The sequence below is a fragment of the Mustela erminea genome, chromosome 6, assembly GCF_009829155.1.
Source record: "Mustela erminea isolate mMusErm1 chromosome 6, mMusErm1.Pri, whole genome shotgun sequence".
NCBI lineage: Eukaryota > Metazoa > Chordata > Mammalia > Carnivora > Mustelidae > Mustela > Mustela erminea.
Genome location: NC_045619.1, coordinates 29,478,651 through 29,501,192, shown reverse-complemented (window position 1 = coordinate 29,501,192; position 22,542 = coordinate 29,478,651). Strand labels below are relative to the sequence as shown.

The following is a 22,542-nucleotide window of genomic DNA, read 5'->3' as shown; positions in this document are numbered from 1 at the left end:
TGGTCAGTCCATTTCTATTCAGGAAAGGATCTAGTTTATACAAGACTGAGGTAGAAACCACATTTGATGATCTATTATTCTTTCAGAGATCACTATGGTACTTAAAGTAAAGCTACCTTTGTCTTTATTGGTTACTTTCTTTCAATTCCAATCTTTCATCCCACTATGTCTGCCTTCATTAATTCCTACCATCTCACTTACTGAAGTCATACAATACAACCCTGCTTTGTATTGCTATCACTACTTCTTCAAGCCTACATCTCCAGTGTATACTGTATATGGTCCTATAGTAACACAGCATTTACGTGTTATGAGCTGAATTGCACTGCCCCATAATTCAAATGTTGAAGCCCTAACCCCCCCATACTTGACTGTGTTTGGATATAGAGGGCCTTTAAAGGGGGTGATTAAGTTGAAATGAAGCAATTTGGGTGGGCCCTACTCTATTTTGACTGGTGAACTTGTAAGAAGAAGATATTTGAACACATTAAAGAAACATCAAGGATGCACATGTACAGAGGGATGACCACATGAAGAGCCAGCAGCAATACGGGGTCCATCTGCAAGCACAACAGAGAAGCCCGGAGGAGACCAGCTCTGCTGATCTTGGACTTCCAGCCTTCCAGAGCTGTGGGAAAATAAATCTCTGTTATCTAAGCTACCGTGTCTGTGGTATTTTGCTGTGGTAGCCCTAACAGACTGTCAGCTGAAATTTATCAAATAAACTGTCACTAAGCAATACTGTACTCACCTCAGTGTGCTTGATTACTTAGGAGGAGCTAACTGTCTATACGCACATCAAATATACTGGTTGAGTGAAATAACAAGTGCTTGTATGCACACATGTGTGTAATTAGTGTAGATTTCAACAGGGATCAATGGTGGAAAAAAAACCTTCCATCCTTACTTTCTACCCTAGGCAATGTCAAATTAAAGAAAAGATTGTAGTGATGACATAAAATCCAGGTTTACAGATGATCAAATATATACATTCATTAAGTCCTAATGAGGTAGAATTTAAAGAAAGAAAAGATGAGCAAAGTTCCCTAAATGTATCAGAACACTAAAAACATGATGGACATTTCTTTCTTGATAGAAGGGGTGTCTGCAAGGTACAAAGCACATTTCTTTACATGGAATACATGCATTGTACAGTGGGATGGATATTTGCCACAAGTCTTATAGGTTGCTGTCTAAATTTATAAAATTTCTTCAAGTATAAGAACGAACATGGTCAGTTCTTGAAAGAAATACGAGGAAAACTGGTTCGTACAACCCACATTTCATGGAACAAAGGACTAATCTGTGTCAGAAAGCTAATTTATTACTTTGCAATCAGTTATAAATTACTACCCTTGTGAGTATGACAATTCAGGAGAACTAATTATGGTCTATGTGGATTCTTGATGAAAGTATATGAAGAGCAAATAGAAAATTTTTTTTAAGATTTTATTTATTTATTTATTAGAGAGAGAGAGAGAGGGATCACACACATGTGAGCAGGGGAAGAGGTGGAGGGGGGAAAGAGAGAGAGAGAATCCCAAGCAGACTCTGTGCTGAATGTGGAGCCCAACGTAGGGCTTGATCCCAGAATCCTGAGATCCTAAGACATGAACTGAGCTGAAACCAGGAGCTGATGCTCAACTGCCTGAGCCACCCAGGTGCCCCCGGTAAAGGAGAGCTTCATCTAGCTTTAAGAGCCTTCTAATGAATTGGTTTTCTATTTTCTGTAGATAATTTCATTTGGATTCAGAAGATTATTCATTCATCTATTGTACTATTCACTTATTTGATAAATAGTATTTATTGAGCCTCTATAAAGGGCCCAGAATTGTGCTAGGCATTAGGAATTGCATTAGGAATGCAATGATGAACAAGGCCAAAATTAACTCTGTCTGAGTGGAACTTATATTTTAATTGTCATGGCTTAGCTAGTAAATTATACCTACTTCTCCTCTTGAGTAACATTTCTCTTTCGTTCAGAAGTACTAATCTTTACCATCAGTAGTGCTTATTTCCATAAATGTCTATCAAATTATGCATACATCTAATAAACCTCTTTGTGAAAAAGTGGTTCAAGTTTTTCATAAAAGATTAAGGCATTCCAAATTCAAGGTTCCTATGACTCACACTTTAAAACCCTAAGCATCATAGCACAACTCAAAGTGACAGAAAAATGAATCTGAAAAATATCTCCAAGTAAACATTTATTTCATAATTGGTCAAAATGTAGTTAAGTTTTGAGATCTATATATTTTCCCCCCTATGTTGGAAGGAGTCTCCTTGGCTAATTCTCTAAAAACAGAAGGAAAAGAATCTAATTTCCAGGGGTTTCTTGAATCAATATTTGATTTTATGTTTCTCTTTCTATTGACACCAAATCAAATGAAATTTTGACTTCCCTGATTCTATACGTATACGTTAAACACACCAATGCCTCTTCTCATGACATCCTTGCCTACCCTGAGATTTACTAAGATTAAACTGTCTGACCTTGATGAGCCATGGTCACAGTTCTTGATGTTCACACATGCATGAAATCATTTTCTGGTTTACGGTGTTAGAAAAAAAGAAAAGAAAACATCTAATTTCAAGGCACTTTCTATTTTCTGGGTTGATTCCCCAGATTTTTATTCAAGGAGTGAGTCTGTAAGAGAATTGCCTGAGGTGGAAATGTATGTAGGCAAAGATCTACAGAAGCAGCCCTTTATCTAACCATATCACCTCTCAGAAGCCATGACCCTGGTGAATTGGATAAAGCGGATGAGGGGCACAAGAGCCTGAAGGGTACAAAAACTAGACATCTGAGGAGATTTTCTTGTTTCAAGGAGATACCTAACCTACTTTAAAAATATTCCTTTAAAGGGGAGTTTAAAGGAAGTTCCTTCCTATTATGAGGTCAATGACTCCCTAGTTAGATCTTCCCTTTGTCGTTTTGGGTGACTTTAAATGGGATATTGCAATATTATCTCCGAAGAGAAGCCTTTGCTTTTGGCTTGCAGATAAATTAGATATTTCAAGAAGAGCAATTCGCTGCTTGCAGACACTGTGTACTTATAATTTCTTATTAGAGGCTGAACCAACATTTAAAAATGCTACTACAATGCACGTAAATACTATTGGCAAAGCTTTTATGGCTATTAATGCCACTGTAAAAATATGCCTTCATTTTAAGAACTGTATAGGCTTTGTACATCTGCATAGCTCTTGAGTTCCCTGCTTTGTGGGGGGAAAACTGATGCGGAAGATGAGATCATTTACCTACTGTCTAACCTATTTAAATTCGTGAAAAGTCTGATTAGAAAGTACTTTTCCTTAGTGTAGTTCTGATATACTCAGTTTTTTTTTTATTTAAGATTTTATTTACTTATTTGACAGAGACCACAAGTAGGCAGAGAGGGAGGCAGAGAGAGAGAGGGGGAAGCAGGCTCCCCGCTCAGAAGAGAGCCCGACACAGGGCTCCATCCCAGGACCCTGGGATCATGACCCAGCCGAAGGCAGAGGCCTTAACCCACTGAGCCCCCCCAGGCGCCCCTATACTCAGTTTTCTTATCCTCATAAGTTTATTAGACACATAATTCTACTTAAGAGGATTATTTCCCTCTGTTTATGAATTCTGCACTGTTTCTAGACACTAGAATATATCAATTTAAAAAATCAAAGCAAAGATCATTTCCTTGGAGCTTATGTTCTAGTGAAGAAGTAGGAGAGCTTGATAATTAACAATAGATGTAAGAAAAAATTAAATAATGTAGTATGTTATCATATATCCTAAGTATTATAATATGTAATAAATACAATGGGGAAAAAGAAACAAAAAAGTTGAAGGGGGCTAAGGGGATTAGGATGTTGGGGGAGGTAGTTTGAGCTCCTCTCAATTACCAGTTTAATTTTACTATCTATCTTCCTTCCAGGCTCTTGACTAATAAAAATGTGGTAGATCATGATAAGGATATTGGTATTTATTCTGAGAGGTATGGACAGATACAGAAGAGTGACTTTTCAAAAGAATCAGTCTGTCTTGTTGAAAATTGTCTGTAAGAGGGCAAATCTGAAGCAAGTAGAAAAGTTACCGGGTTACTGCTGTAATCCAGATGAGACACATCTCATTTGCATCCAGCTATACAGGCCAATTATTCTCAGTCAATACCCAGTCAATCTCAAATGCACCTTTAAAAAAAAAAAAAGATTTTATTTATTCGAGAGAGAGAGAGAAAGAAAGAGAGAGAGTATGAGTGGGGTGGGGAGAACCAGAGGGAGAGGGAGACCACGCTCCTCACTGAGCAGGGAGCCCAATGTAGGGCTCCATCCCAAGACCTGGAGATCATGACCTGAGCCAAAGGCAGATACTTAACCAACTGAGCCACCCAGGGGCCCCTCGAATGCATTTTATAAGCCCTGCTACAAAACCATAAACTTTTACCATGGTCTAACATCCTAGACGGTTTGTAAGAAACAATTTCTCCATAGCAGTTCTGGTTCTATTGAAGCAAAATCCTATGTATTACTAGTAGAATAATTAGTGATTATAAGTAGAATTTTAAAAATTGAATCAAGTACCCATAACTTATTAAATGTCATTCCATTTTTCTTCATAAGCCATCTGCTCTCTGCTTTAAGAATAAAAAATATTTTTAAACACATTTTTATTGTTCCTTTAAAAATTTTTATTTTATTATCATAAGAACACTTCATATGAGATCTATCTCTTTAACAAATTTTTAAGTGTAAAATACTTAAAGTGTAAATGTAAAATACTTACTACTGAATATTGTTACAATGTTGCACAGAAGTCTCTAGAGTTTACTCATCTTGCTCAACGGAAACTTTATGTCCATTGATCAGTAACTCCCCATTTCTCCTCCTCCCAACCCCTGCCAATCATCATTCAACTCCGATTTTATAAATTTGACTAATTTAGATAACTCATGTAAAGTAGGATCACGTAGTATTTGTCTTCCCGTGACTGGCTTACTTGACTTACTATAATGTTCTCAAGTTTTATCCATGTTACTAAGTATTACAGAATTTTCTTTTTCTTCTTTTTTATAATAGTATTCTATTATATCTATATACCACATTTTCTTAATCAGTCAATGAATACTTAGAGTTTATTGTTACCACATATTGGCTATTGTGAATACTGTTGCAATGAACATGGGAGTATTGATTCATTTTTACAACAATATTTTTGAACACCTACTATATTTTGTTCTAGTCAAATGTTTCAAAGTTAAGGAAGATGGGATGGCAGTGAGGTTGGGCAAATATTAGTTGAATGCAAACTGACAAGAGCTGTAATGGAAAGACAAATGAATGCTGAGAGGCTGTAGCAAGGAGAGATGCCCTGGCATGGGGCGGGGGGTTCCATGGAAGACTTCTCTTGGAAAGTAATATTTGGCTTTTATAATAAATAGAATTATGTTCTACCTGTAGTAGTGACAAACACTTTCACCAAGAATAGGAGTCCCCCCATACTTGATAAAACCAGAATTCTTTTAGTAAATCTTCCACTTGGTTTATTTGAACACACATGAGGCTCCTTACTAGTTTGGTCAAAGCAATTGAGGTAATATATAATCTACTTGCCCATGGTTGTTTTGTAGCCATGAGGTTAGACTTCTGTTAGGGCTCCTTTTATAGATTCTGTGTGTAATTAGTTATGTACATGACCTATTTCCCCCAAGTAAATTGTGCTGAGTTCTGAGAGAAGAGAACCGAATTTCCACATATTGCATACAAACTCTGTGCCAGGCACCCTTCCAAGAATTTGAGCACATTCACTCTTCTCTTTCCTCAGAGCCCACATCTGATCTAGTCTGTCAGCACTACTATGAAAAATATACCTCCAATCTAACAACCTCTGCTTTTTCTGCTTTGGTTTAACCCACCACCATCTCAAATTTAGGCTTGTGTAATAGTCTTCTAATTGGTCTTCCTGTTTCTACTCATGTGTTTCCATAATCAGCTCTCCACACAGTGGTCAGACTGAGGTTAAACAGTTCATCAGAGCATGTCACCCCACTATTCAATGTTCTCCAGTGGTTTCCCTTTGCCTTGCCAAGCAAATGGGAATCCTATACATTGATGGATCTACCCTTTGACTTTCCACGCATCTCCTATTGCTCTCAGTCTCTTTCATCACGATCTGGCCTACTGAAATCCTTGGTACTCCAAGTATGCTATGACCTTGGAGCCTTGCCACTTGCCATTGCTTCTACTTTAGCCATACATACCCTTCACACAGGTGATCACATGACTAATTTCTTCTCCTTATTCAGGATTCTTCTCTAGTTCTCAGAGAAGCTTTGCTGATCAGCTGATTCAAAATGACAAATTATCCCCTCAGTTCCTCATTCTTGCTCAACTTGATTTTTCTTCATAGTCTTTACCACTTTCAATGTAATGTGTGTTTATCTGCATATTTTCCAGGATATAAGCTCCAGGAGGACAGAGACATTTCCTTTTTTTGAAAATCGCTCCATATTCTCAGAACCTGGAACATAAGCATATTCTTCAAATGTTTCCAGAAACACTGACTGATCTCATCCAAAACTCTTTGCCTATGATGACTGTCAAAAGCAAGTGCCAGAAGTTCAGAACCATTCCCTCATACTATTTGCATCCCTTTCAGTGCTTTAAACATAGTAGACATGTAGCAAATATTTCTTGAATAATAAATGGATATGATCATGAACATTAACTCTGTAAATTGCTGCGGAGAGGCAATATAATTTTATAAGTAAGTGCATGGTCTTTGTGGTTAGACTGGGCTGTTTGAATTTTATGTCTGTCACTTGCTTTGTCAGACTGGGCAAATCACTTAACCTCTCTGATCTGAGTTTCCTGATCTGAAAAATTAGGTTCGTTACAGGACTAGCCCCAGGGAGGATTGCTATGAGGGTTAAATAGATGAAGAATGTATGCAGCACTGAGTCTGCATTTGTTATCAATAAAATAATCCTTTAGCTTTTGTTAAATAACCTCTTTTGTCCTTTGGGGTTTCCTGTGGCAGAGCAGGTCAATGTTTCCTGTTTGGTCCCCTACTAGCTTTAAACCTTTGAAGGACAAGGACTCAATTTTATTAATCTTTAAATTTCCAGAACCAATACATTGAAGGTACTTGATGAGTCTGTTTTGAATTGAACAGGACTGAATTAGAGGTGACAACTCTTATTCTGGAAGAAGGGAACTGTGATATTGATTGGTGTCAATTTCAGTGAGTCCTTTTTAAGTACTGATAAGGCACAGGCACCTACCTACAGGCATGTTTGTGAAGTTATTAGCAAAATCCTATAAATGGCAGGGGGTGGGTGGGGGGCTTCCTTCATTGTTGTGGTGGTGGTGGTGGTATGGAAGAGTAAATGAGAGGAGTGTCTGCTGGAGGAGAAGGTCTCTCGGTGCAGACCTTATTCCCTTCCCCTGCCACTATTGCCAAAGCTGGACTCCAAAGGCTCTGGTTGGATCCCTTACCAGTTGTTAGGTACAGCCAGTTGTGCCAGCTGAAGTAGTGGAAATTTCTATTCAACTTATAAATAGTTGAAGAGCCTGTCTTGGTGATATGTGAAATGCACAAATATTCCATTTTCTCGTGGGAGGGTGGATTGGGAATCAGTGTATGATCCTGTCACATCAGCTGTGTCAAGGCTGTTGTTCATGAGGACACACAGCTATAAGTTATTCATGGGAACATAACAAAGACTTAGCCTTAGCAAATAATGAGCATTCTTCTCCCGAAGCTGGCTCTCCAGCTAGAAGCTGAGGCACGTGGGGTCACCCTGTCAGAAGTAGGAATGAACCTCACATTCTTTAGGATTGTGTACTTTGCAAATACAAAATGATGCACTGAGCAATTCAAGGAAGCTCCAGGAACTTTATTTTCTCCCTGGGGACATGGTGGAAGGGTGGGGGAGGGTGGTGGTCGTGGTGGTGGTTCTTTTTTTCTTTCCTATGGGAAGCAGAGAAGATACTTTCAGTGGTTATCATGTTTCTATCCTGGTTGACTATCAGGTGTTTTTGTGTGTTTGGTGTATGTTTTCTTAATATCATTTCCTCATATATTCAGGTCTTCCAAGAGAAGAGAAATTTCTCAGAGTGATATTTCATTCTTTCATGTATGATATTATTATTTTATATATATAATATCATTTTATATATATTATTATATATTACATATATTATTATTTAAGGGAGATATAATTTCACAGAATGAATTAAAGTTTGTAGAAAGGTTCTTCTTTTTGGTCTTTGAGTTGGAGGAGCTTGGAAATCTTTATAGTGGATAGTGGAAAAAAGTATTGGTTTTGGAATCAGATACAAATTCAAACTCTAGGTCTTCTCTGAGACCAGAGGCAGGTTACCTGACTTCTCTGAGCTCCGATGGAGGAAATTAAGCCTTAGAAAGTTCTTACTAAATGACAAAGTATGGCCAAAGCACTGAATACTCATCCTTTGTATATTACGTGTTCGACAAATGTTAATTCTTTTTCTCCTCCAGCTTTCCTCAGAAACAATACTCTCCTCTTTATTATTTATTTATTTGAATTTTTTGTTTTGTTTTCTAATTACCCTTCTGGTTATACTTACTACTCTGAGACTAAATTTAAACTCTTTAGCATAGCCCTTCTTATGTCTTTTGTGCTCTGCTATCCCCCTCACGTACTGGCCACAGTTACCCTTTTTTTACCTATCCTTTCCACGACACCTAGCCAACTCCTTCCTCAACATGTACTTTGCTGTAACTAGTCATGTGCCTTTTCTGAGCCCCACGTTTGACTTCTGTGCTCCAGTGGCACTTGTTACCACCTCTTGTATAGCTCTTACTATGTTGTACTTGATTTTTCTCTATCTTCAACTAGACTATAAGCTTCAGGTACCCACCATAATGATTAGCAAATGGTGAGTGATTAATGAATGTGTTGAATGAACAGATAAATGAAAGACTAACTATCTTGGAAGGTAGTTAAAAATGAAGACTTTTTGTCAGTACCTAAGGTATGTCTGGGCCAAACATCAAAGCTTTATTTCTTTTTTTGGTGCAGAAATTTGATAACTTATGGGTAATTCTGTTGTTGTGGGTAAAAATACAGACTCTCGACCTTGATTGCATAGGTTCAAATCCTGACTCTGCCATTGATTGCTGAGTGATCTTACATTACTCAATCTCTCTGTGGCCCAGTTTCCTCACTTGTAAAGTGAAGATAATAATTCATATTTCAGGGATTGCAATGAAAATTAAATAAATTTTTACATGTAATAAGCTTATCATGCCTATAGGAGCTTATATCAGCACATGACATATTGTAAATACTAAAAATTAAGAAAATTTTAAAAAAGCATTCATACAATTAAGTGCAAAGGATCAGATGTAAATTTTGAATAGGGCAGGGTGCCCACAAACAAGAGGCATTATAAGATTGAAAGCATCTTATTACCCTTCAAAATCTGACAAACCTGAAGAATTAACATCTCTATAAAAAGTAATATCACTGCAACTGCTTCTTCTCCCCCTCCTCTGTAGAGTGGGTGAGTTTAGTGACAGACTGTTTTGGAAGCAGCTAGAAATATCAGTTTAAGAAATGCTTGGCAACCACTTTAGAATGATTATCTGACTTTGGGAGAAAGGGAGAATACTGAGGTATTCCTCTTACCCAAATTTAGAAATGTCAAGAAGGCATAATGAATCATCTCTTAGAGGCTTTAAAAACATTTTTCCCATACTAAGTGTCGCTTATTGCTTTCCATTGCTGGCGATTCTGAACCTCAGGATAACCCAGCAAACCCTGAAGAAGCTACCCAGCTTTGTGAATGATGGGATGTCCTTCAGGTCTAGCTCCTTTACCGTACCTGCACGGGCATTGTCCTCAGCTTCCCAGCTTCTCTCCTACTCTGGGCATGGTCCAAGTCAACAAAGGTAACGCTATCCCTTCTATCAGCCATGAGCTCAGACACAGGCCAATGCAATACAAGGAAAGGGATTTTGGAGAAGGAATTCAGTCTTTCTCTCCTACTGGATGTGAACAAAGAAGCATGTTGCTCTGATTGCTGCTGCAGCCATTTCCCAGCAAGGTCACCAGTCTTAGGTTGGACCAGTGCTGCGACTGGCAGCTTGGCTTGGAGAGGTAGGAGGAAGTGCATCCCTGACTACAGGGTCAGCCACTACTGTCTGCCAGAACCCGGTAATTCCTCTTCTGCATGACACTTAACTTCCTTACTGTTAAGCTAGTTTAATTTGGGTATCTGTTATTTGCAGCCAAAAAAATATTCTAATCAAACACTTCATCCCCTCTGCCTTGTAAGGCAGTTATTTATGTCCATGTGGGTGTCCCTGTTGGATTGCCCATAACCTGAGAGTTGCCATGTCCCATCCATTTTTTATTTCTCCCAAAACATTTGACATAGTTTCTTACAAATAATCACAATTTCACTACTTGTTGATTTATAACAATGTTGACAGCAATATACCCTGATAGGCTTCAGCCCCATTTAATGGCAATGAAGCCCCTATTAAAGCCGTTTGCTTTCTGATCAGTAATCATAAAAGCCAATGCGTGGCAGAAGTAAATAAAAGCATGGTTTTTCTGTATCTTTTTCAGGTGGCCCATGCAATAGTTGGATATAAAAAAATCTTATTACAAACTAAACCATTAACTTATGTTTTCATAACATGCAACCATGTACACTTCCCCTAGCTTCCCTTCTATCAGGACTAATTTTAGGCAGTCTGTTTATTGAGTGGAGATGAATTTTATTGGTGACAAATGCACTCCTGCATTAACAAATTAAGTGCGCTCTGAAAGGAGGAAAAACAAACTCAGAGAAAATTGGGTTGTCTGTTCTTGAAGTCTAAAAAAGGACTTCTTTCCTCAGGGGACATCCAGTATTTTCATAATCACATGGAAAGGAAAACATGTGCCTTTTGGGTATCACATTAAAATAAATTAATTTTGCTGTCTTATTCCTAATGGCTAGTGGCAAATGGGGAGTGTTTATTTCTAGACTTCTCGTGTTCACAAAACCAGGTTTTTCTATGACCTCCATCTCACTAAAGATGAATAGCTGTGCCAACTTATAGGAGATGAGGGATGCGGTGTCTGTTTCTCTATTTATGGCTTGTTGTTAATAGGTGAGTGGACGTGAGGAATAATAGGACCCTAGAGCCTCAAGATTCTGAGTTCGTGTCACTAGAGCATCACCTTCTGCTTTCTGCTCCGTTGTTCTTGGGATATAAAATGTCTTCTGTTCCTTAGAAATATCCTGCCTTATGATCAGACTGATGACAGCTTTTATGCTCTTCTATTCAGCCTAACTTGTGAATAGTTTTCATCCCTCCTTCCTCCTAATGTATACTAACATTAAACATAGGCTTTTCTTCATCTGTTCCTCCCTGAGCAGCCTCTACCTTCATACCCATTCTCCTGAAATAGCAGAAGTGTCATTCGGTCACGTGCATTTCTTTGGCATTCTCCAGATCCAGTGAGGAGAAGCACCAATCCATCACAGACAGAGGTGACTACATACAGGAGCTTCCAGTAAGTTGAGACACCCATTATATTTTTACTGTGGGACATTATAATTTTAAATACTTGACTTTCACTGATGCTCAAGTATTGGAGAGTTATAAACGACCCCTCTAATGGACATAGGAGTCATTGAGAGAATCTGAAAAATAGCAGTGTTTCCTGGAATTTCCCCAGTGTAAAATCTTATTTTATAGAGAAATGATGTAGTCATTGATGGGAACCTAGTATTTCCTATTCTTATTTCCTAGAAATAAGCTTTTATAAATAAATACTTGCCATGTGATCGTGAATAGGTCTGCACAAATCTGGGAATATCTTGAGGGCTCATACATGTGACTGTTACTTTTGTGCTCTCTTTGATTTTTTTTTTTTTTTCCAAACGTTCTTAGTAGGGATGGCATTTGGCTTAGAATCAATACTATCCAAAACTGTTTTACACACAGCTGTATGCTCACTCACTCAGAGTAAATAATTCTTTCTAATAGGTTGATTAGAGAATACAGGTTTTTTTTTTCTTATATACTTATTTGCATTGGACTTTTTTGAAGGTGTAGCTCTTAATCTCAAGGTAGAACTAAGCCTGAGAAAAATGAGAATAATAACAATCACAGGAGAGACTGGGAACAAAATACTAAACTGAAGTTCCTTTTGGAAATGAATCTCCCTAATATCTGGTCAGTTAGAGACTGGATGATCTGCAGCTTGGTCTTGTCCTTGGTCTCTGTCCCACCATGGGGCAGAAGTAAGTGGCCAAATACGGGAGATGAGAATCACAGGGAAGACACCGCTCTCTGCAGGTCTACCCAAGCAAGTCTAGAGGGATGTGTTAACTAATCCAAAATAATTCTTCACGTATGAGAAGAAACTACTCTTTAGTAAAAGTGCTAACACATTTCTTGAAGCCATTTTTCTGACCTTCAAGTTAAATTTTAAATCAAGATTAAGAAAAGAAATTGTCTTATTACAACACATTCTGTCCCCTAACCTATTCCTGTTAGTTTTAAACATGATTAACCATTTGACATGACTACCTAAATGATAGATTGTTTGTATTAAACACATATTATGATTTATTTTCTTGTATATAATTAGGAATAATCATCACTGCCAGAATCTAGAACGACACGTCAACGATAAGTAGAGGTAATAGCAGCTGCATGTAAGACAAGGCGTACGAATACCTGCAGCCTGTGATTCCATCCCCCTCCTGCCCCTTGTATTTGTGTCATGATGCATCTTAGGTAGCACAGCCTTTAGGTAGTCATTAAAATCACATGAATATTCTACTAGGATTTAATGCAAATGCAGACGTATCTCATGGGGGCATGGATTGTCCATATTGAAAAAGGCTAATAATTTAGAATATGTTTTTACTGAAACAAGATTTCTTTTCAGAAATCTTGAATTATGCATCCAGATTTATATTTTTATGCATTTAACAGATATCCAAACTGTGCTGAATACAGTGCCCATCCCTTTGGAGTATACATAAATGAGCGAGGCTCCGCCTCCCTTTGAGACTGTCAATCTCCCCGAGGGGTGAAAACAAGGAAGAACAGGTGAAGCGAGAAGAAATGATGTCATACTCATCGACTGTTTCCTAAATCGTATAGTCTGGAGGGCAACACTGTCACAGGAGTTTGTGAGAGATCAGGGAAGACATGGAGAGGATATACGTTCAAGCTGGATTTTGATGGCTAAGAAGATTTGTATAGGCATAGAAAGGTGTCAGAGATAATTCCCATGATTCACAGGTTTCATGACTTAGAATTAATTAGATTTTCTTTCCATTATCTTAGATATATTACATTCTTTCATTTAACCTGCATTATCTAAAATATAAGTAATTGCATTTAGCTTGAGAGAGAGATTCAAAAGAAACAACAGGCAAGCTCCCCTATCTGATCAGACTGAGCAGCAGAACATACATCCATCAAGCTACTAGGTAACAAATACAAAGAAAAGGTCTTTGGTTTTATCTCTATTTTAATTTCATGGGCATGAGGACCATATGGCTCTGAACTTTCTAACTCTTTTTCTACTCACAATTTAAAACATTCTACATAGTAGGCCAAATAAGTTTTGGGCAATCCAAAGACTTTTACAGTGCTCAATTTGGGGCAATGTTTTCATTTGACCTGTTGAAAATGAAACTTTATAAAGCCATAGATTGACCACTTACAATATTCTGTAGATTATGTTTTAATTCATGTAAAGACAGAGATTTTTGTAAGAATCTGTGGTCCTTTTATTTTTGATACTAAACATTACTTTGTTGTGTTGGCTGATTATCTATTTCTGCAAAACACAAATTGAGCATTCTAAGTCAATGACTTTATAGAGTTATTTATGCAAAACATCTTAATCCAGTCTTGCCTACCAGTATAGCTAAAGGCTAGGTTTAATTTTAGTGGCTTAAAATGCTTTATGACTGATCTGTGCTGACTTGTATAAGGATAATAAATTCCCTGAAGAGGTGTTGAGATCAGGAAATAGTAACCCTGATTTTATCTTTGAGCTATTTGTGGTCTTTGAGGCCCTTTTTTGGGCTGTTCTTTCGTGAGAAAAATTGTCTCCAAGGTCCCTGCTCACCCAGATATCACAGAGTAGGGAGGCCTGTGAAAGGTAGACCCCAGGATTCAAGTGCAGAGAATTGTTTGTGTGAAAGCAGCAGATGCAGGCACATGCTCTTTTCTAACCTGGTGGGGCTATAATAAAGACCTTCTTGTGATTCTGCAAGAGTACAATCAGAGAGAAATACTCAGAACTTTCACTCTTGGAGAGCCCCATCACAGGATCATCTCTGTGCATTGGCACAAGTATTTTCATGCTTCCTTTGATTTTGCAACCACAGCTTATGTCATCCAGATGTATCATAGAATCAAATTACAAATACAGTATTTATTTTAGGCTCCAGTGTAATCACATCACTGAGACCTACTGGGGTAGCTTGATATTACTGCTCACTCATAAATAGTCCTACAGAAAATTACACAATATTGAACCAATTAATTAAATTGTTATTGATTCAAGACAACAAATAACATAATACTTACTGCCAAGATATATCAAGTATTATGAGCAATACTCAGGTCATAAAAGAAAATCCTAACTTTACTAGTAAAATCTAGTGAGAGGTATTAGGACAACACTTACCAAACACTAATCAAAAGAGGGGAGCTATGTGCTTTCAAGTTTCGATAAGGTCCAGAAAGAAGGTAGAACTACAGAAGAGATATATAGAAAAAAAATAGGAAAAATAGAGAGGAGTGTGTGTGTGTGTGTGTGTGTGTGTGTGTGAGAGAGAGAGAGAGAGAGAGAGAAAGAGAGAGAGAGATGGCTTCTGAGTCAGAAACATCAGAAAAGGCTTCACAAATGAGGCAGAACCAGAAATGGAACAGAAAGCAAATGGTATCTTCTGATTTTGCAACTGGTTTTTGATTTTCTTTTCTTTCTTTCTGTTTTATTTTTTTGTTTGTAAATCTTAATTTCTGAGAATGGTTTTGTTAAAAAAAAATTCCAGAGGCCTATAAATGAATGATTGTGCTATGGATTAATAGCATCCAATATTTTGCGGATCACTAAGTATAAAAATGTGATCCAGAACTTAAGTCTGTGATGCAGAACGGAATATTCAGCTGACACTGACCGCACTGTAAGAGAGAGACAAAGGGATTGTATCACCTGTTTGGCTTATTATTATAATTACAATTTATTACATCAGTTATTATTATTGAATCTTTTCATGATGGAATTGTGCTGCTGTTGATACCCTTCCCCTAGAAGAACAGCATGACAGGTCCTGAAAAGGTCCTAGAAATCATCTTATATGCCCCTTACCCTTAAACTGTAGATGTCTAAACTATAGCTAAGCCCAGAGAGAGGCAAAGTTTCATCTTTGGTAGCCAAAGATGAGATGTTAATTCAGTTTGGTAGAGCTCAGTTTCCTAGAATTAGGAAACTGTTAACCAAGATGTTAACTCAGTTTGGTAGAGCTCAGTTTCCTAGAATTCATTCTACCATGCATAAAATAAGACACCTCCTTTACATGGTTAACTTAATTGGGTGTGTCTCAGTTCTGCAAATGTATAGTTTCTGTAGTAGCTGTAGTAATTTAGTAACTTTCTATTTTGACTTATTTTGTTCTTCATAAAATCACTAGGAACATTTCTGAAACAATAGTGTCAGTGGCATTGGCATTTCCTTCCTGTTAGTGGGTTTAAATATACATGAAAATAGTTTTGCATAATGCAGTTAAGATTAAATACATTCTGAAAAGTTCTAGAAAATCCCAGTATTGATGTAAAAGGTTATGCTTTCATTTCTAAGAAGTCTTTCTATTTGGAGACACACACAGAGCTTACTAGTTCTTTCTCAGGTTATTCAGGTATAATATTAACTACAATGATATAAGTTAAATAGAATAAATTATCGAAGTAATCTCATAAATTTACTACTAATTTTAAGGCAATTCTCATTTAGTGTTTTACCTACCTATGAGGCCACATGTAAATAAAGCTTGTCTCATATCGCACTTTGACTCATATTATGTGTCAATAAGTTCACTTGAACCCTGAAACTGTTGGAAAAAAATAATTGTAGATAGCATTCTAGGTTAATGAGTTCAGACCAATTCAACTTCTGAGGCTGTTTTATGACATACTGCATCAACAGAAAAAACGAAAAGGAGAAGGTCACTTTCTTGTAAAAAAAAAAAAAGTAATGCCTTCTTTTATAAGCACTTTTTTTAATTGAGGTTATCGTAACTTCATTAAAAACCTCACAGGTAGTATTGCAGGGCATCGGGTTCAGCAAGGAAAGGCACTGGGGTAATGTCTGTGCCTTGTGGAGACAGACACGCTGACGGGAGTTAAATCTACCCTTTGACTCAATAATCAAAGTCTCAGTACTTGTCACGGGGATGTAATCTGATTGAGAAAATGTATGTGGATGCAGAGGGATTTGCTATGTCCTCATTCATAGCCATGTATAATTAGAAAAAAAAGTTCGTATCCAGTAATTTTGGCATTAGTTGAGTAACTTCTTATATACCCCCCTAGCCACAAAAGATAAAGGCGCTAAGACGCTCAGAGTGCCTTTAGGATTTTTTTCTCAGACATTGCTACTGTAACATTTCAACAAGAAATGGGACAAAATGTAACAATAATAAGGTAATCTTTAAAATACACGTGGTACGTGTTTTGAACAGAATGATTAGTTTTGATGTCGCATGACCTCACCAAATGCATCAGCTACTTTGACTTTGAAATCAAAATGAACAAATAAATGTATTGCTTGGATTTTAAAACTAAACAAAATAAAGAAACTTAAGCACTGTCTTTTCAAAGAAATGGCCAAATGGTACCAGTAAAATAACGGTATTATATAAAGTTGTGAACTGTATGATAAGCCAAGATTAAAGCATTTACATAATGTTGTAAAATTAGTGTCTTTAAAACACTGATGTTTCTTTCAACTCCAGTAATTCCTAATTATATGCTAAGGCCTCCCACCCATTCAAACTGGCATTTGCTGCTTCAGAAGGAAGACAGACACAACTACTAGGACAAAGTTGTCCTCACTTGGCTCCAAATTTCATCTTTTTTTTTTTTTTTTTTTTTTTGGAAGTCCACAGCAGACAAAATCCTCTAAAAGCCCCAATACTGTCAGAAGCCACCTGGCAGAAAAAAAAGTTGTTGCTGAAATTCAAAAATTTTGCTAAATCAAAAATTTTGCTTTTGGTTAAACCAAGAGCAAACAAAGCCTAGCAAACGGAGGTGCTGAACTTATACCCTGCACCACACTATGGAGGAATTGTGATACCTTGGGGGCAGCTTTCCTTCCTACAGGGCATTTGAGAGCCTCTGAACCCTGTGAGGCTTAATGAAGGGAGCAGATCAAGGAGGATTTTCAAGGGAGAGCATGAGTATGGATGCTGGAGATGATTATGCTCCTTGGTCTCTTCAAAGATGTGGATCCAATGTGCTCATAGTTCTGAAAGGAGGATGGGCTGGGGTCCTGCTTCCTGTCTGGGCTTCCAGAAGGAGTTCTCTCTCGGGTTCTACATCTGGGTGGGCCTGCCAGAGTAGATGGAGATGGTGATGTGACACTTGGAACATGGAAGGTCTGTGTTCCCCCTTTACTGCCTGACCCTTAGATCCCCTCCTTTGAGGCATCTAGATCTGAAACGTTGTGCCTGAGAAATATGCTATGTGGTTGAAAACTGCCAGTCTTCCGCCAGGGGTCACGAGGGTGCTGAGAGGGAGGCCCCACGGTAGAGAGTCAGGTGAGAAAGGCTCAGAGAATGAGCTACTGGAACAAGGGCTGAGGCCACAGCATGAGCGCAAAGCTCCTGAGCAGAGCGGGACCGTGTCTGACCTGGAGAATGGGGGTCGGGGAACACCGATTCTGGATGCAGCAGGAAGAGGCTAACTCAGACCTGAGACAGGAAGATGAGGCACATGGCCTAGAACAGATGAGGCTCTCAGACCAGAAGCCTCTGCCCTCTAACCAGGATGCTGTGTAAGTTCTGAAAACCTACATCTCTCCTAAGAGGAAGGAGAGGAACTGCAGATGTGGTAGGGAGCGGGGAGGTAGGGGACAAACTGCTAAGAGCCTGAGTCTGAAAACAGAAGAGTCTCTTATCTCGCCTTTAGCAGAAATGGAGGCTTAAGGCCTAGGTTACTCCCCGCCCCCCCTTACTTTACAACTTTATTTATTTATTTTTTTAAAATTTCTTCTCAGCGTAACAGTATTCATTGTTTTTGCACCACACCCAGTGCCCCAAGCAATATGTGCCCTCCCCAATACCCACCACCTGGTTCCCCCATCTTCCCACCCCCCACCCCTTCAAAACCCTCAGGTTGTTTTTCGGGGTCCATGGTCTCTCACGGTTCACCTCCCCTTCCAGTTTCCCTCAACTCCCTTCTCCTCTCCATCTCCCCTTGTCCTTCATGTTATTGGTTATGTTCCACAAATAAGTGAAACCATATGATGATTGACTCTCTCTGCTTGACTTCTTTCCTTCAGCATAATCTCCTCCAGTCCCGTCCATGTTGCTACAAAAGTTGGGAATTCATCCTTTCTGATGGAGGCATAATACTCCATAGTGTATATGGACCACATCTTCCTTATCAATTCGTCCGTTGAAGGGCATCTTGGTTCTTTCCACAGTTTGGCGACCGTGGCCATTGCTGCTATAAACATTGGGGTGCAGATAAGGCCTAGGTTACTTTTAACAATAAGAAATAAAGAAGTTTCTATTTGTGCACACCTGTGTTTTTGTGTCTCAAGAAAGAGACACCTGCTGAACGTTTGTATGCATGGCACAGGCATACATGCAGGCGTGTGAGTGCACATATATAAACATCAAAGAAAATGAGAATTTTTTTTTTTTAAGCGATTTTCTGGCCTCAGAAACACACTGAGGTCTAAATTACAGTGGGTCAGGGCTGGACAGATGGATCGTAGAGATGCAGGGGGAGCAAGTGCCAACACTATGAGAGAGATCTATCCTTGGCAGGATAGGTAAGACACAGTCAGTAATCTCAGATTCAGTTTTTACTCAGACAAGGTTGTAGCTTGGAAACTGGGGAATAGCTAGCAATTTGTCTAATCTGAGGTAAATCAGGGTTAGTCTGGTGGGTGGGAGAAGAAGCCAATTTGTTTTGATCCTTAAGTCCAGGATCTAAGAATTCAGGAGAGACCAAAAAAAAAAAAAAGGCTACAAACCCTGGTGTTTGAGGTAGTCTGCCTCTGGGTTATTTTTACTTGGTTTCCTACAAAAGTCAGGGACACAAGTGGCTGCCCTGTGCATTCAGAGGGGACTGTTGCAGCTGGTTAACAGTAAAAGAAACCAAGGGTTGCCTGGATGGCTCAGTCAGTTAAGCATCCGCCTGCCGCTCGCTTGGGTCATGATCTCAGGGTCCTGGCATCCTGCCTTGCATCTGCCTCCTTGCTCAGCGGAGAATCTGCTTCTCCCTCTCCCTCTGCCTGTTTGTTTTGTGCTCTCTCTCTCAGATAACCAAATAAAATCTTTACAAAAAAAAAAAAAGAGTAAAAGAAACCTTGTTACAAGTGTGCAGCAGAGTGTCGCAGAAAAGTGGACAATGGAGTTTAATGTATCTGGATTTAAATCCTGGGACTTTTGTTTACTTGGTGTGATTGGGGCAAGACAGTTTCTTCTTCTGCAACACGGGGGCAATTACACTTGTGCTGCCAGATTTCCCTAAGCGTCAGGGCCACGGACAGAAAACAGGTGACTCCTCCTGCGCCTCTCTGCTAGGTGCTCGGTTAGTGGCCTGGAACACCAGAAAGAGATATTCTTTGTGGGGGATTGCTTTTCTATCACCTCTCTTTTTGTTTTCTGTGTCTTCACCCATTATAAAGCCTTTTGTAACTGCTGTAATGAACTACTGCAAATGTAAGGCTGACTTTAAAAATCAGATTTATTCTCTCATGGTTCTGGCTGGAGGCTAGAAGTCTGAAATCGAGCTGGTGGCTGTTTCTAGAAGCTCTCGTGGGTGAATCTACCCCTAACTTCTTATAGTTTCTGCTGGCTGTTGGCATTCCTTGGCTTGTGGTTACATCTCTTCTTCTTCACACCACCTTCTCCTGTGTATGTGAGCCTAATCGCCCTTTATTTCTCGTCTAAAGGCACCTGTGATTGCATTTAGAACTAACTCAGACAGTCCAGGATAAACTCCTCCTCTTGAGATCCTTAATTATATGCATCACTATAGAAGGTAACAGTCACAGTTTCTGAGGATTAGGGAGTGAATATATATGAGGGGGTGCTATTTTTTCTGCCCACCACAACCTGTCTAAATCTCCTGCAATGTTGCAACTCTAACGCCTCCTGTAATTGGATGAGGAGGTGGGGGCCTTTGGGAACTGCTTAGATCATGAGAGTGGAGCCCTCGTGAATGGGCTTAGTGTTCTCATAAAAGAGGCTCTGCGGAGATCACTTCACCCCCTTCCTCCAGGTGCAGATAGGATGCTAAGTCTGAGAGCTGGAAGCGGGCCACGTGACCCTGCTGCACCCTGATCTCAGACTTCCCAGCCTGTGAGAAACTCTGAGAAAGAAATTTCTGTTTGTTTCAGTCACGCAGTCTCTGGTATTTTGTTACAGCAGCCTGAACGGACTAAGACATCTTGTCAGAAATTTTTATTAAAACTAAAGCCGAACGAAGCAAGATTTCAGAAACACATTAGACTTTGCCTTAAAGTGGGCTGGGGAGAGAATATGTGTGGGAACGGGGGACCTAGTTGTCAAAATTCAGGAGAAGACAAACCCAAAGATGAGCACTTGAAATAAAACAGGTGGGAAACTGAAAAGGAGACTTGGAAGAGAGATATCTTTTAAAAATGCAGTATCACTTACTCTCCCAGATATTCTGACACATTTAGCTCTAAAGTGAATCCCTAGAAATCAAATCCTATTTTGCTACTGATTTCTACTATATAACTGAAAGTACGCGTCTGCAGAAAAACCTTCTCTGTCATCTGAACTGAAACTTTTTTCCAAGAGACTTGCAGCCATGCCCATTCTCCTAGCATTGTATCTGTTTAGATACTGACAGTATAAATGCTGCTTACTCTACCCCTCTGAAATTATTCTGAACTGTGGGAGTGCCTTGCTGACTGGAGAATCACTAAATTGTATATTGGCAGCTTCTCTGATGATCCTCTACAAATAATATTTGAATATGACCTTTAGACGTAAGTGACATATATAACATATTTCCAGTTATTTATTATTCTGTTTTTAAAGAGTATAGATGCATATAAAACATATATTTATATTAAAATATAAAAACAATTCTATATTTAAAGCTCATTTAAAGAGAAGGAGTTATATGCAATTAGCAAAATCATGCTTTAATTTTTTTTTGTTGTTATTGTCAGATTTTTGCCTGCAAAGAAACCGTCTTACACTTACTCTTAAATTAGAGATTTACTTCTCTCTGGTCCTGATATCCACAATAGCTGTGCTTTTCCAGAGTGCTTTCTTTTGTTTTGTTTTAATCTCAGTGACACTGTGGATTGTATAAATGACCAGATTTCTGTTTTTATGTTGATGCTAAGGGAATTCTGACATATATTTTTGCAATTCTGCAATTTTTCTTTTGCTGCCTTTTATGTATGCTACTCTCATTTTGTCTTTTGTGTAAGTCTGTTGGGAGTTGAATTATGTCCCTGCCCACCCCCGCCCCCCCGTGAAATGTTGAAATCCTAACCCCTGATATCTGTGAATGTGACCTTACTTGGAAATAGGTCTTTGTGAATATAATCAAGTTAAGATGAAGTCATGTGATGAGACATCAGAAAGAAATGATGAGCATAACTTTGGAAACTGGAAGAAAGGCAGTATCTATCAAGAAGTAGTAGAAACATGGCTAAGTTGTGTTTTGCTGTTGAGTGGAAACCAAAATTTATCAATGTTCAACCTGGATGTTTAGCAGAGGAGACTTCCAAACAAAGGTAGAAGGTATGGCCTGGTTTCTCTTCACTGCCTACAGTGAAATTCAGAAAGAGATAAACTGAGGAAGAAGCTGTTAAGACAAAAAGAAACCAGAACTTGATGATTGCAAACATTTGAAGCTCAGCCAGATTGTGCGTTCTGGAAGCAGAACGAAGGTTCGCTGGACAAAACTTCCCTGAAGGGATCAGGTGCGTAACTCATGGATACAATTAATCATTTCAGCAGAAGGCAGAAATAGAGATGGAGTTGTCCAGGAAACATCTATGGGAAGCCCTCATGTCTAATATTGAAGATCCCCATGATATCCATGAAGACTGACAAGATTTTTGAGAATTTTATACCAGCTGAAAAACCGCCAGCTGAGGCTGAAAGGAACAAAGACAAAACAAAGTGAAGGAAGAATGACTAAAGGCAGAATGATTGATGCAGAGGCCATGAAGAGCAGGACAGCCACCATGGAGATATCAAAGGACAGAACACTGAGCCACAGAGGATCATTCCCAGGCCTTGGAAACCTAGTAGGATTTGCCTTCCCAT

The 22,542-nt window shown here is 38.8% G+C and overlaps 1 long non-coding RNA gene across 1 annotated transcript in view; it reads right to left on the bottom strand.

The window, feature by feature from the left end:
- Positions 1-3,985: 3,985 nt before the first annotated feature.
- LOC116593038 overlaps positions 3,986-22,542 on the bottom strand; it is a 157,970-nt gene continuing 139,413 nt past the window's right edge. Inside the window, exon 5 of the long non-coding RNA XR_004286719.1 lies at positions 3,986-4,170. This is a non-coding gene — a long non-coding RNA (uncharacterized LOC116593038). The remainder of the gene's footprint in view (positions 4,171-22,542) is intronic.